Source organism: Cupressus sempervirens, chromosome 7 (genome assembly GCF_028749045.1).
Source record: "Cupressus sempervirens isolate cs-2001-9-10 chromosome 7, ASM2874904v1, whole genome shotgun sequence".
Classification (NCBI taxonomy): Eukaryota; Viridiplantae; Streptophyta; class Pinopsida; order Cupressales; family Cupressaceae; genus Cupressus; species Cupressus sempervirens.
The window spans coordinates 862,455,774-862,470,145 of NC_143124.1; the positions used below are offsets into that span (position 1 = coordinate 862,455,774).

Genomic DNA, 14,372 nt, shown 5'->3' on the forward strand with positions numbered 1-14,372 from the left:
ATATTTTGTCATGTCCCCAATTTTCTGGTGACAGTTCGATTTAATTAATTTAATTAATGGTTGTTCAAGACGACTAATTAGTTATTTTAATTAAATAAATAATTATTAAATAAGTAACTTTATATTTAATAAAGTGACTTGGAGTATTTAATAAAGTCACTTAAGAGATAGGATCAAAAAAGTTCTAGAAGTCTCTGGAGAGGATGGAGGGAATAGAATAAATAGGCACCCCGGGGCTCCATTCGAATAAGGCAGTTGATTATCTCTCTTTGATTTTTCAGATTGTGATTCAATCACAGGTGCATTGTGGAACCTAGGGTTTCGGCAATTGTCACAGTTGGCCATTGAGAACGATAACTCTCAATTGGTACGCAATTTTGAGGGTGTGAAATAACATCTGAATTATTGCAGATTGGAGGTGACATTTAGTCATTTCATCAGGGAAATTATTGGTGGCTTAAGGCCAATTTTCTGGTTCTTGCATCACTGCTCATTTTTGGATCAGCAAGAGTGGTATTAATCACCATAATAACCGGGAGTAAATTCTATCCATGCGGCCGTTGGTCATTTACACCGGGGTTCAGTTTGTGATCAGGAAAGACTATCAAGTCCAAGTCGCAGTGTGAGCAGATCAAGGAATTTCCAAGACATATTATCAGCCAGCATTTCCTGTATAATATTAGGACCAAAGTTTGGGCGGAAGGCTATTGCAAATATCCTATAATAAGGTGACACCATTGGAGACGGGCTGGAGGTGGAACCGATTTGAATTGAGTTAGAAGTCGTTTGAACTAATATGCATAAGACTAGCGAAAATCGGCAGGCGGATATCTGAGACCCAATTCCGACCATCAGCATCCATCATTTGTGGGTGTCTAGGAAAATCCCAAATTCAGATAATTCCGCAGAGGGATTGCGTGGTAGAACATTATATGGTTTACGGCAGAGAATTGGAGCTTACTACAAATGCCAAATTCTTCCACCAAAATCGAAGTGCTACTGCTGGGTTTGAATTAAATCAAATAGGCCCCATTTTGGAAAGGGCAGAGATTGCCGCGCAAGGGTAAACGGACTGGCAGGGATCAGAAGAATAATCAACTCTGCAGGCGCCCAAGGAAGCGAGATTAATCTAGAAGTGACTATGAGACAACAAACTAATTACAAATAAACAAATCTGCGCCTCATCGAGCCAGGCGTCTTCCTCAGCATTTCCATCATTAATCATCGCAGGAAATGGATGCTGCAAGTATATAGAAGGACTCCACACAGTGGCAATTGTATTGCATAGGCATCAAAGGGCGGGAAACGTCATACATACGGTGTTGAATAGGAGTTGCTTGGGCACCGCCGAATTGAACGGAGTTCGAGCACAATAGAGAAGATGATTCATTCCCAGCCGGAAATAGAAGAGTGACTAGTTTCGGCGAAAACAACAAAGACCATCCAGGGGACCCCCTAGCCGAGTATCCTCTAGCAGATATTAATATTCTATCAACATTATCAGTGGCCATCGGTATCGTGCAGGTTTTGAAACGGACCAACAAGACAAGTAGGTGCAATTTGCAGATGATCAAATAAGGCAAGCAGAGGATATCGTACAGGTGGTAGCAAGGAGTTTACCCGGTGTTACTCTATTAATAAGAGCTGAATAAAATATATATAGTCACTGTTATTTGTTTGGCTCCCCATAAGATTTCTCTGAACGTGTTTATTATCACTGCATTTGTAATAACCATTAATTTGATGAATGGTTGGAAACATTGCATTTGTCATCGTTGTTCACCAAGTGTTTGACGGAAAGCCTGTTTGCAAACTATTTGACGAATTGCCACAGTACATTGTTGGGATTTAGTGACCTTTAAAACTGAGGGTCATTTCAGTGGTATCAGAGCGGTTTTCTTGCCATCCTGTGGGGTGAAAACCGACTTACATGAGTGATCAGCACTCTACTTCAACCAAGATGGACAGGTACAGCACAAAGTCTCCAAGGACACAATCTCGGACAAGTAATAGACAGAGTATTCAGAGTCGGAAATGTGGAAAGGAGGACTATTCAGGTATTCAGGATGAGCTCAGAAAGATGAAACATAACATGTCTGAACTGTTGGTTAAACACCACCGTATGCTTGACAGGCTGTCCGTCCCAGCTAAGGTGAGTAAATCAACTGGATTTCGTTTTGGCAAATCTTCTCACGAAGCGTTGACAGATACAATGAGAGATGCTACTAGGAACCTTAATGAGGAGTTCGAGAAACAAGTGTGCAACCAGTCAGAGGCTTCAGTTCGGTCACAGGAAGAAGCAGTGAAGGACATTACGCTGATGGATAGTAACTGTCAACTTGACACTCAAGTTGAGACAGTTGAATACGAGTTTCCCAAAGGTGATCTCTCATGTACTCAAGGTAGTTTGGTTCTGACAAGCAATGATTACAGTGAAGTGAGTTCAGATGATGATGAAGATGTCATTGTGCATGGTGATGAGATACCTGGTGAAAATAAGCAGACATCGAGCATTTATGATTTTGCTGACAGAGAGTACCAGGCTCAGTTAGATGCTTCATCACATGAGGATGAGAATGGCAGTACTTCACAAGATTTGTCCAGCCAGCTGAAGGTAAGCAAAGATAGTATTGTGGCTTCTTTATCTCATCATGACAGGATGCGGGAGATGTTAGAAGAGCACATCCAGATGATTCAGTTACAAGGAAGACATAAGGGAGTTCAGGCAAATTCTTCTTGTTGTGACTTACATGCAATTGGTGAAGGAATGGGGACGACGAAGCTGAGCTATTTACATCTTCTATCAGATCGTGACCATCTTCTAAGCCTTGCCAAAGACTATTCAGATGCCTTGAGGAGGAAGGAGGAGGAGGTTGTCAAGCTTTCTTGCGAGCTTGAGGACACTTGAGCAACTTTGGCATTACAGGACTGGGAGAGACATGAGAATGAGCATGGCATGGAGCTAAGTTTAATTTCATCTGGTACGTCTAACACTCAGCTTTCTACATTTGACGGATCATATATGGTAGCTGATAATGCTACGAGTTCATCTTGCATTCACATCCAGGATATAAGGACAATGGCAGACAGGTATGTGAAGTTAGTTGGTATTGGTCACATTACTCAGGTAAGGAGTTTGCTTGAGTTACCAGCTGTTTCTTGTTTACGGATATGGACTCGAGAATGTTTCAGCAACATTTGGGATTCAATTAACTGGAGATGTTTTAATGGTAGCAATGTTTGTTTGAGTGCTATCATGGATTTGATTAGCAGAATATACGGTGTTATTTTTCCCTGTGCTAGCAGAACATCCGATGTTGGTATTAGTTTTTATACACCGGTATTGGGCTTGGTTCATATATGTAGACGACCCTTCTTGCTGAAAGGTGTTGAAGATTTTTCATATTTGGAAGCATGTACAGATGAGTCCCAGGATCATTTTGACCTTGATGACATCCGGGAGAATGAAGTAGACAATTTTGAAGATTCAGCTTCCTTGACAGTTTCTTTAAGTACAGAAGAGCTTGACAGCAGAACTACAGATTTTGACACTCTGGATGTTGATATAAGTTTTGAAGTTGATTCGAAAAATATAGATGGTAATAATCCAGAGACCAGTATCTTTGAGGACATTCCTCCAGACAATGTGTCAGAGGGAGTTTATAGAAGACAGCCCAGCCAGAGCCATCATGTGGTTAGCCAGTTGAAAGTTAGTGAGCGAGACATTACTATTGCTTGTGAGCATTTTGATACTGCTCGTCAGTTGTTGGCTATTACTGGTTGGGGTTCTTCTATGACAGATGAGTCCAGCGGTGGGTACTTTTCTTTGGCAGAGATTCATGCCTTGCGTGAAGCTGTTCAGATTTTGAAGCAAGATTATTTACGATTGGTAGCCGACCGTGATCACTTGGTTGAGTGGGGGAGTACAGCATATGAGGCCCTCTTGGATCGTGAAGAGGAGGTGAGTAAGCTTTCCCAAGAGCTCATAGCGACTACTGAGGCGTTAGAGGACACACAGCGGGATCTACAGAAGTCGCAGTTTCAGTTGAAGGAGGTGACCGTGGAGTTGGAGCATTTGCGGTCAAAACCAACCCCAAACCCAGTTCATTTGTCTAATGAGGTAGATGACGGTAAGTACACTCCTATAGTAGCTTTTGAGGAGCTTATTGTTGAGACTGACATACATGTTCAGGGTTTGGAAGAAGTTGGTCTTAATGAGTTCGGGATACCGGTAGAGTCAAGTTTCCAGATTGATTCTTCTCAGTTAGTTGATAGTGTGGTACAGTGGGGTATGCCACCTTCACAGGAGGATCAGTTGTGGTGTGCGGGGAAGTATATTGATGCTTCCTCGTATAATTTTTACTGCACTAAACCGTTCATGGAGTATTTGTTGGATAGTGCATGTGTTCATTTGGACCCGTATAAAGTGACAGAAGGTGTTCTCATCCATGATACTAGTGTTATTTGCAGATTGGTTGAGAAGATTATAGGGGTCCTTTCTACTATGCTACCTCACAGGGATCTCGAGGAAGGGTTTGTTGAGTAGAATGCACGGGATCCTATCCAGCCTACAGTCACTCGGAGTCAGAGATTGGAGCCATATATTGATTACCAGTTCAGTGATGATGAGCTAGCAGCAGAATTTGGAGGTTCTTACCGGCATTATACGGTAGGGTACGCTCATCATTTCTCTTTTGACACAGAGATAGAAGATTTTATTTCATGCAGATGTAGATTGGCTCCAGTTTCTTACCATCCATTAGGGGATAGATTGGCACCTTCTTTCGAAAAAAGAAGTGGTAGTAGCAAGTTATTCAGCCTGCAGCATCGACACACTCGGAGCAGTTTTTCAGAAATTGGATTTGATGGCAGTGATTCAGGTACCTATGGCTGTTGTCATATCTACAATCCAGTTGGGTGCAGGTGTCTTTTTGACAGGGGCTTGAGTTTCGATAGAGTTGATGTTTTAGTTGGCTTGAGTTCTGCAGAATGGGTTCTTCTACTGACATCTACAGTTGGTTTACAGATGATTTCATCAGAGTTGTCAGTTGTTTGGATGTTGAGTACAGTTTCTCAGATACTGGTATTGATGATTTCTCCACAGGAGTATGATGAGGATTGGGATGATACACAGATTTGCATTTGGGACCCAGGCATACTGATTGGTTCATGGTTCAGCCATTGCTTGGGGACAAGCAATTTCAGGAAGGGCGGACTGTCATGTCCCCAATTTTCTGGTGACAGTTCGATTTAATTAATTTAATTAATGGTTGTCCAAGGACGACTAATTAGTTATTTTAATTAAATAAATAATTATTAAATAAGTAACTTTATATTTAATAAAGTGACTTGGAGTATTTAATAAAGTCACTTAAGAGATAGGATCAAAAAAGTTCTAGAAGTCTCTGGAGAGGATGGAGGGAATAGAATAAATAGGCACCCCGGGGCTCCATTCGAATAAGGCAGTTGATTATCTCTCTTTGATTTTTCAGATTGTGATTCAATCACAGGTGCATTGTGGAACCTAGGGTTTCGGCAATTGTCACAGTTGGCCATTGAGAACGATAACTCTCAATTGGTACGCAATTTTGAGGGTGTGAAATAACATCTGAATTATTGCAGATTGGAGGTGACATTCAGTCATTTCATCAGGGAAATTATTGGTGGCTTAAGGCCAATTTTCTGGTTCTTGCATCACTGCTCATTTTTGGATCAGCAAGAGTGGTATTAATCACCATAATAACCGGGAGTAAATTCTATCCATGCGGCCGTTGGTCATTTACACCGGGGTTCAGTTTGTGATCAGGAAAGACTATCAAGTCCAAGTCGCAGTGTGAGTAGATCAAGGAATTTCCAAGACATATTATCAGCCAGCATTTCCTGTATAATATTAGGACCAAAGTTTGGGCGGAAGGCTATTGCAAATATCCTATAATAAGGTGACACCATTGGAGACGGGCTGGAGGTGGAACCGATTTGAATTGAGTTAGAAGCCGTTTGAACTAATATGCATAAGACTAGCGAAAATCGGCAGGCGGATATCTGAGACCCAATTCCGACCATCAGCATCCATCATTTGTGGGTGTCTAGGAAAATCCCAAATTCAGATAATTCCGCAGAGGGATTGCGTGGTAGAACATTATATGGTTTACGGCAGAGAATTGGAGCTTACTACAAATGCCAAATTCTTCCACCAAAATCGAAGTGCTACTGCTGGGTTTGAATTAAATCAAATAGGCCCCATTTTGGAAAGGGCAGAGATTGCCGCGCAAGGGTAAACGGACTGGCAGGGATCAGAAGAATAATCAACTCTGCAGGTGCCCAAGGAAGCGAGATTAATCTAGAAGTGACTATGAGACAACAAACTAATTACAAATAAACAAATCTGCGCCTCATAGAGCCAGGCGTCTTCCTCAGCATTTCCATCATTAATCATCGCAGGAAATGGACGCTGCAAGTATATAGAAGGACTCCACACGGTGGCAATTGTATTGCATAGGCATCAAAGGGCGGGAAACGTCATACATACGGTGTTGAATAGGAGTTGCTTGGGCACCGCCGAATTGAACGGAGTTCGAGCACAATAGAGAAGATGATTCATTCCCAGCCGGAAATAGAAGAGTGACTAGTTTCGGCGAAAACAACAAAGACCATCCAGGGGACCCCCTAGCCGAGTATCCTCTAGCAGATATTAATATTCTATCAACATTATCGGTGGCCATCGGTATCGCGCAGGTTTTGAAACGGACCAACAAGACAAGTAGGTGCAATTTGCAGATGATCAAATAAGGCAAGCAGAGGATATCGTACAGGTGGTAGCAAGGAGTTTACCCGGTGTTACTCTATTAATAAGAGCTGAATAAAATATACATAGTCACTGTTATTTGTTTGGCTCCCCATAAGATTTCTCTGAACGTGTTTATTATCACTGCATTTGTAATAACCATTAATTTGATGAATGGTTGGAAACATTGCATTTGTCATCGTTGTTCACCAAGTGTTTGACGGAAAGCCTGTTTGCAAACTATTTGACGAATTGCCACAGTACATTGTTGGGATTTAGTGACCTTTAAAACTAAGGGTCATTTCATATTTGAAATTCGTTGAACCATGTGACACAGGAAAGATGAGTCAGATAGTGTGAAGCAAGATACCCGTGACTGCCTAGCCATGTAGAGGGTAAAGAGAACACTCAACGTTGCATTTAATGGTGATGGGAGAAAGGATTGAGGAACCGTCAAGAGAATTCAAATTTGAAGTCTTTCCAACAGATGCAAGTCATAAAAAACACATGGCACCTGTGACTCTTGTACGAACATTCCACAACCTGACAAGAGCGACACATCACTACAGCGAGTGGCTGAGATGGTAATGGGAAGGGAATTCAAATTTTGAATTCATAGATCGAAGCTTCCAAGTGAAGCAAAAAGAAAAGTATAAAAGCAAATCAATTTGAAGGAGAGAAGGTTAGATTGCCCAGTGAATAGAAAAAGAGCCAGAAAGAGCCATGCTAAAGAGGAATCTCATATAGCAAAGGAAAGTGATTCAAGGAGAAATTGGATTCATTTTCGAAGGAAGCTATTGTGCCGAGAAAAGGAGAGTGTATCTATTCAACACAGAGAGCATCGTGTACCTCAGTGAGGTGAAGCAAGCACACAAGTGATTAGAGATTGAAGTTGTAGAGCCCTAAGAAAGCAAAGCACATTTGCAGACTGGTCAAACCAACCAACTAAGAATCTATACCAACCAAGTCCAATAGCTAAATTATTAGATCATTTCTTTGACGTTTACTTTCTTTTACAACAACAAATCTGTCGAGGGTGGGCCCAAATAGGTTCTTTGTATAAATCCCTTAACAAGGTGGCACATTAACTTGTGTTTGAAATCCTCTAACTAGGCTGCTCCTAACAAAGCAAGATCTTAATAGGTCTCATCAAAATCCCTTAACAAGGTGGCACCTCATAGTGCCTTTGTAATCTTTTAACAGAGACAAGCTCTTAATTGAGTGCACTTTAGAAGAGTGCAAATTTGTGAGGATCAACTCACACGCCTTTGGTTTTACCCTAGTTGGGTTTCCACAAGATAAATATTGCATTATGTGTTGTTATTTTCATGTGATATGTGTTTACTTATTCTTGACCGGTTGAGTTGTAGCCTGCACTAACCTGAGATGAAATAGTGGGTGTGATTTGAAGGAAAAAGGTGTGCATGTTGAGTATACTGATTCACCTACACCCCTCAATATATTGACCCATGGGCAAGACCAATGATTGGTATCAGAGCCTAGGTCCTCAAGGAGACAAGAGTTTAACAACTCGAGGAAAAGATCAAGATGTTTAAAAGAGATGCGCCAAAGTTCTCTAGGGAAAACTACAACTCATGGTGTGGAAAGATGCGCTTGCATCTGAAGACTCTTGGAGATGTCTATTGGACCCATGTCAAGGTCAAATTTGTGGAACCAGCTGCCCCACTCAATGTTAATTAGCGAGAAGGAGATACACACAACCACAATGGATGCTCTAGTGAGCACCCTATCATACTTTGAATACAAAGATGTAGAGGAATTGGAGACAGTCTACAAAATGTGGGAGAAGTTGAAAGTCGTCCATGGTGGAGACAAGCATGTCATGAGGGCTAAGGTTGAATGCCTCTGAGGAAAGTTTGATGACATGAAAATGCAAGAACGTGAAGAGATTGAAGTCTATGGCAAGCGAGTGAAGGACATCCATCAGAGTATGTGAAGGAACAATATCAAAAGATGAGTGTGTGAGCAAGATGCTAAGAACTCTGTTGCCTAAGTATGCCATAAGGGTGTTAGTCATCGAAGAGCTAAGAACCATTGACAAGATGGAGGTGTTGCTTAACACTTTGATAGACAAGTTCATTGTGTTTGAACTTAGCAATTTTGACAACACCCAACCACCTAAGGTCAAAACTATGTTCAAAGCCTCAATTGCACCAGTTGTAGCACCAAGAGAAAGAGGTAAACCAAGCTCGTCCAAACACATAAAGGAGCTGGAGAGCATGTATGCTGAAGAAGCCAAAAAAGAAGAGTTGGAGGCTCTGTTCATGAAAAGAATGGTCAAAGGCAAAGGGAAGTACAAGGGTAAGTTTCCTTTCAAATGCTTTTATTGCATAAAAGGTAGGAAATTATGCTGCTAGATGTCCATAGCATGTCAAGAAGGAGACTATCGACTAGAGCGAAAACAACAATTGGAAAGGTTCCAACAACAAGTGATCAAAAGAAAAAGAGAAAAAGCGGTGTTACATTGAGGTGTGATTAATGAAAAGTCAACCAGTGACAAAGATGAAGTATCCTTTGTAGTCATCAAAGAAGAAAGGGTGGAGAGAGCCCTAATAACAAGTACCAGTATCAAGAAGAACTAAATAATAGATAGCGGTTGCTCACACACATGTTAGGTGATAGGAGCAAATCCCACGAGGTTGAAGCCTACCATGGAGGAATGATGAAGTTTAGAAACAACTCACCATGCACGGTGATAGGTAAGGGTAATGTAGCCCTAAATGAGTCCACTACATGTGAAGATGTGTATATACTGGACAAATTGAAATACAACCTGTTGTGTGTGGCTCAACTAATGGACAACAGTTACAAGTTCGAGTTCAACAAAAAAGTCTTGCAAAATATTTGAAAAGATTGGCAAGCTACTGGATATAGGAGAATAAGGCAAAGGTAACCTTTTCTACCTCAATATTATTGGAAACACTTTCATGGTAGCTAGAAATGATAATAGTTGGTTATGGCATAGGAGGTTATGTCATGCTAATTGAAAGCATTGTCAAAGTAGGAAGGAAGAACTATGTAAGGGGTTTACCCCCAATCTCCAAACCTGACAATGTGATGTGTAAGGATTGACAACTAGGAAAGCTAGCAAGTTCAAGTTTCTCAAGCAAGTCATTTACTTCAAAACATGTATTAGATCTAGTACATACTGACGTGTGTGGTCCCATGACGAAAAAGAGTGTATCTAGAGACACATACTTTATGTTGTTTATTGACATTTTTTCTAGAGTGATGTGGATGATTTATTTGAAAGAAAAGTCAAAAGCCTTTCACATGTTCGAAGTGTATAAGGAAAAAGTAGAAAGAGAAACTAGTAGAGCACTGAAGCACTTGAGATTAGACTAGGTAGGTGAGTTCACCTCATAAGAATTCAAAGGCTACTATGAGGAGCATGGAATCAAAAGACAAATGTCACCTTCCAAAACACCCCAACAAAATGGTGTCATTGAAAGAAGAAAAAGAACAATCATAGATTGTACCAAAACATTAATGATTCAAAACAATGTTACACAGATCTATAGGAGAGAGGTTGTAACCACCACAGTGTACACCTTAAACTAGGTACAAGTAAAGAAAGGGACAAAGAAGATTCCCTATGAGCTATGGTTTGGTCACACACCATTCATCAACAACTTCATGGTTCTTGAAAGAAATTGTTAAATCAAGAGAGATGAATACCAAGGGAAGTTTGAGCCTAAGAGTGATGAAGGTATCTTTTTGGGATACTCTACTAAGAGCAGAGGTTATATGTGTTTGAATCTTCGAACAAACAAAATCGTAGAGTCAACTAATGTAAAGGTGGATGATTTTTTAGAGATGAATGAGGAAGACAACATAAGGGAACCATAAGACTACAAACAATTTGAGTACATTCCACTAAGTGATACAATGGAAAGGCTACCGGTTGAGGTAGAACATGTAGAAGAAGTTATGTCAGTTCGAGTAGAAGAAGCCAATCCTAAAGAGCATAGGGAAGAAGCATCCAAAGGGGAACTGATGCTAGCTAAGTACATGAGAAAACATCACTCAGTAGACCAGATCATTGGAGACAAGGATGTTGGAGTCATCACTAGGAGAAAAGCGAGAGAGACCATATGCTTACTCTCACACATAGAGTTGAAGGCTACAAGAGAAGCAGTGAAGGATGAAGATTGGAGGAATTCCATGGAAGAAGAGATTGACTAGATAATAAAAAATGACACATGGACTTTAGTAGCCCGACCAACTGACAAAAATGTCATTGTCAGAAAGTGGGTGTTTCAAAACAAAATGAATGAAGATGGAGAATTGGTCAGAAACAATGCCAGGCTTATTTGCACGGGATATGCATAAAAAGAAGGCATACACTACGGAGAAACCTTCACATTAGTGGCCAAATTGGAAAGAGCTAGGATACTCCTTGTTGACACCTAAATTTGTAGGTGTCAAATTGGAAAGGGAAGTGATTTTTAAACATTATTTCATTAAAATATTATTGTTATTTTAAAGTGATTAAATATTTTGCACACAATAATGTTTTATTTACCTTCCCTAGCATTAATAGTTTTATTATTGCTTGATACATTTGAATTAATGATCAAATTAAATGATATGATAATTTCCCAAAGTGCGAAAAGGTAAAGGTAAGAAGTGATTAAATGACAAATATTATTTAAATTCATATTTGATTGACTAATTATTCTCTTTTTGAAAATAAATGCTTTTTATGAAAAAAGGATGGGGAGAGGTAGTTGAACACTCAACCTCTCGACCCTATCCTCTTTCCTATCCTAACTACCCCATCTACCCTAACCAGTTGTTCTATTATATTCCTTGAGGATGATTGTTAGAAAGGAAAGTTATAATTACAATATTTTTGTAAAAGGGCTATTTAAATCTTTCTTATGGGTTAGTTAAAATAATGAAAATTATTTACATTAATACTTGTCTTTTAGGGAAAAATAAATTATAGTTTAATGTAAATTATTATTATGATGCATTTTGCTTACCTTTTATTTAAGTACATTATTGCTAAGGAGATATATTAATGAGTATCATTATAAATAATTTTTAAAATCGCTTATATCTTGGGTGTAAGATATTTCCATTTCATGCTTCATGTTAAGGATAGGAAAGTTATAAAAGTAAAAAATATGTTCCTTGAAATGAAATACTTATAGAATTATCTTCTTGGCATAGCGATTATTATTTTACCTTCAATAGGGTTTTTACTAGAATGGTTGTTTACTTTGTCAAATTTATGAAACCATTTTATGTGCCTTTATTATATTCTTTGAATATGATTACATTGACCTAATGCTTATGTATGAGAAAGAGCTTTAGGGAAATACAAATAAAAACCTAATTTATTTACTTTAATAAAGTCTCATTAAATTATTTTTTGTGTGCAAGGTTTATTCATTGAAATTATTAAAGCACCTGTCAAGAGGATTAAAAGAGAGATCAAAGAGGCATGAAAGGATCAAGGAACCATTATCAAGGGGACGTGGCTAATCATAGAAAAGATCAAGCAAGCTAATGAAATTGATGATAACCTTGGAAATCAAAATGCGAGAGGCAATTACAAATAGGAATTTCACAATACATGAGGAGAAATGTCATGAATGCCAAGAGGATTAACCTATTTCATTTTAAGAGTTTAATTTAAGGTCATATTGTTTCACAATGTACCAAGGAGTCATAACTTTTTAAATTTGTAACTATTTCGATGTCTACTTATATGTGGCTTGGATTTTAAAAAAACAAAACATTCATGATCACCATATTTAGAACCTATATTTTGTGAATTGAGAAGGGACTCTTCTGATCATTGTGGATTTTGTTGTTATCTGTATTCACCAACAACACAAAATTTTGTAGTGGATAATATCGAAAGCAATATAGAGATTTGACATGCTAGTTTGATCTTTTGGTGATATCATTTATCTATTCTTTAATTTGTTCCTTAGATTAAATTTTGAATTTTCTTTAATAATTTTCAGATTTGCATGAATGTTTTAAAGTTCTTCAGTATTTGTTAAACAAGGTTACTGTGTTGTTTGTTCAATCTGTATCTTTGTCTTATTGGGTTCCTGAGGGGAATTAAATTCAATAGGACTTAGTATTGAAGCTATTTTAATCCATTTGTCAATTTGAAGCATTAATGTGATAACAGTTGTCTTAAAGGGATCACTAATTCTCTCTAATGGTTACTTTAACATTTTAAGTAATTGATAGTAATGTGATAAATATTCCATTGGTTAAGGCACTGGTCTACTGTTGATTGCAGAAAGGGCACAAATCCAGGTGACAAAGATCCCTGATCATTGCACATCACACACACATGCACGCACGCACGCGCACGCGCGCACGCACACGCACACGCACGCACACACACGCACACACAACACGCACACGCACATGCACACACACACATGCATGCACACACACACACACACACACACACATTTATTCACCTTTACCCTTCATTTATCTTTTGTTCAACTTTTTAATAAACACCCAAGATCCATAAATTATCTACTCTAAAAAGTCTCTAGGGTGTGAGATATACACCTACCAACTTTGGTTCTGCGGAGCCAAATTTGCAAAGGTTCACATTCATTTTGAGTGGAACCTATCAATTGGCAAATTGCTATTAGGAATTCCCATAATTGGATCATCATTCCATAGGAAACCTAATTTGCTAATTTGGGCACCAACACTCCTAGCATTTGTTGCACACAAAAACTTCAAAATATATTAGATGGACATAAAGTTCATATTCTTGAATGGAATTCTGGAAGGGGAGGTCTACATCGAGCAACCTGAGGGATTTGAAAATGAACAAGGCAAGAACCAATTGTGTAGATTGAGAAAAATAATGTATGGACTAAAGCAGGCACCAAGAGCCTAGTATGAGAGGCTACACTCATACCCAATAAACATTGGGTTTGTAGGAACCAATGATAATTGTAGTTTATACATGAAGAAAGAGACAAAAATAAGTCTATTGATTGCAAAGATCTTTGTAGATGATATCATCTTTGGTGGAGATGACAAACTAAGTGCTGACTTTGTTGAAGCCATGAAGGAGGAGTTCAAGTGTCAATGATCAAAGAAAACACATTATTCAGCAGACTTCTAGTGTCCTAGCTAAAAGGAGGTTTCTCCATAGGGCAAACCAAGTATGTCAGAGCAATACATAAAACTTTTGGCATGGAAGACCCAAGACCGGTAGGCACTCCAATGGCAACCAATTGCAAATGATGAAAGGATGATAAAATCCATGTAGTGAACAAGACACTTTACCAATCAATGATTGGCAAACTATAGTATGTGGTGCATAGCAGACTAGACATAGCACAAGCAATTGGGTTCATGGCCAGATTCTCAGCCAACCCAAAGCAATCACACATGATGGTTGTGAAGAGAATCTCTTGGTATCTTAAGGGTACTGACAAATATGGACTATTGTATCCTCACAAAGACAACTTTGAACTTAGTGTCTTTATAGATGTTGATTGGGAGTGAAACAAAGATGACAGGAATAGCACAACTGGAGGTGCATTCTTCCTTGGCAGAAGATTGG

The 14,372-nt window shown here is 39.1% G+C and overlaps 1 protein-coding gene across 2 annotated transcripts in view; it reads left to right on the forward strand.

Annotated features, from left to right (window-relative positions):
* LOC149550195 (B3 domain-containing protein Os01g0723500-like) overlaps positions 1-12,713 on the forward strand; it is a 72,894-nt gene extending 60,181 nt beyond the window's left edge. For both annotated transcript variants that reach the window (XR_016354178.1, XR_016354177.1), the window contains one exon: positions 12,197-12,713. The gene's annotated coding sequence lies outside the window, so the exon portion shown is untranslated. The remainder of the gene's footprint in view (positions 1-12,196) is intronic.
* Positions 12,714-14,372: the final 1,659 nt, after the last annotated feature.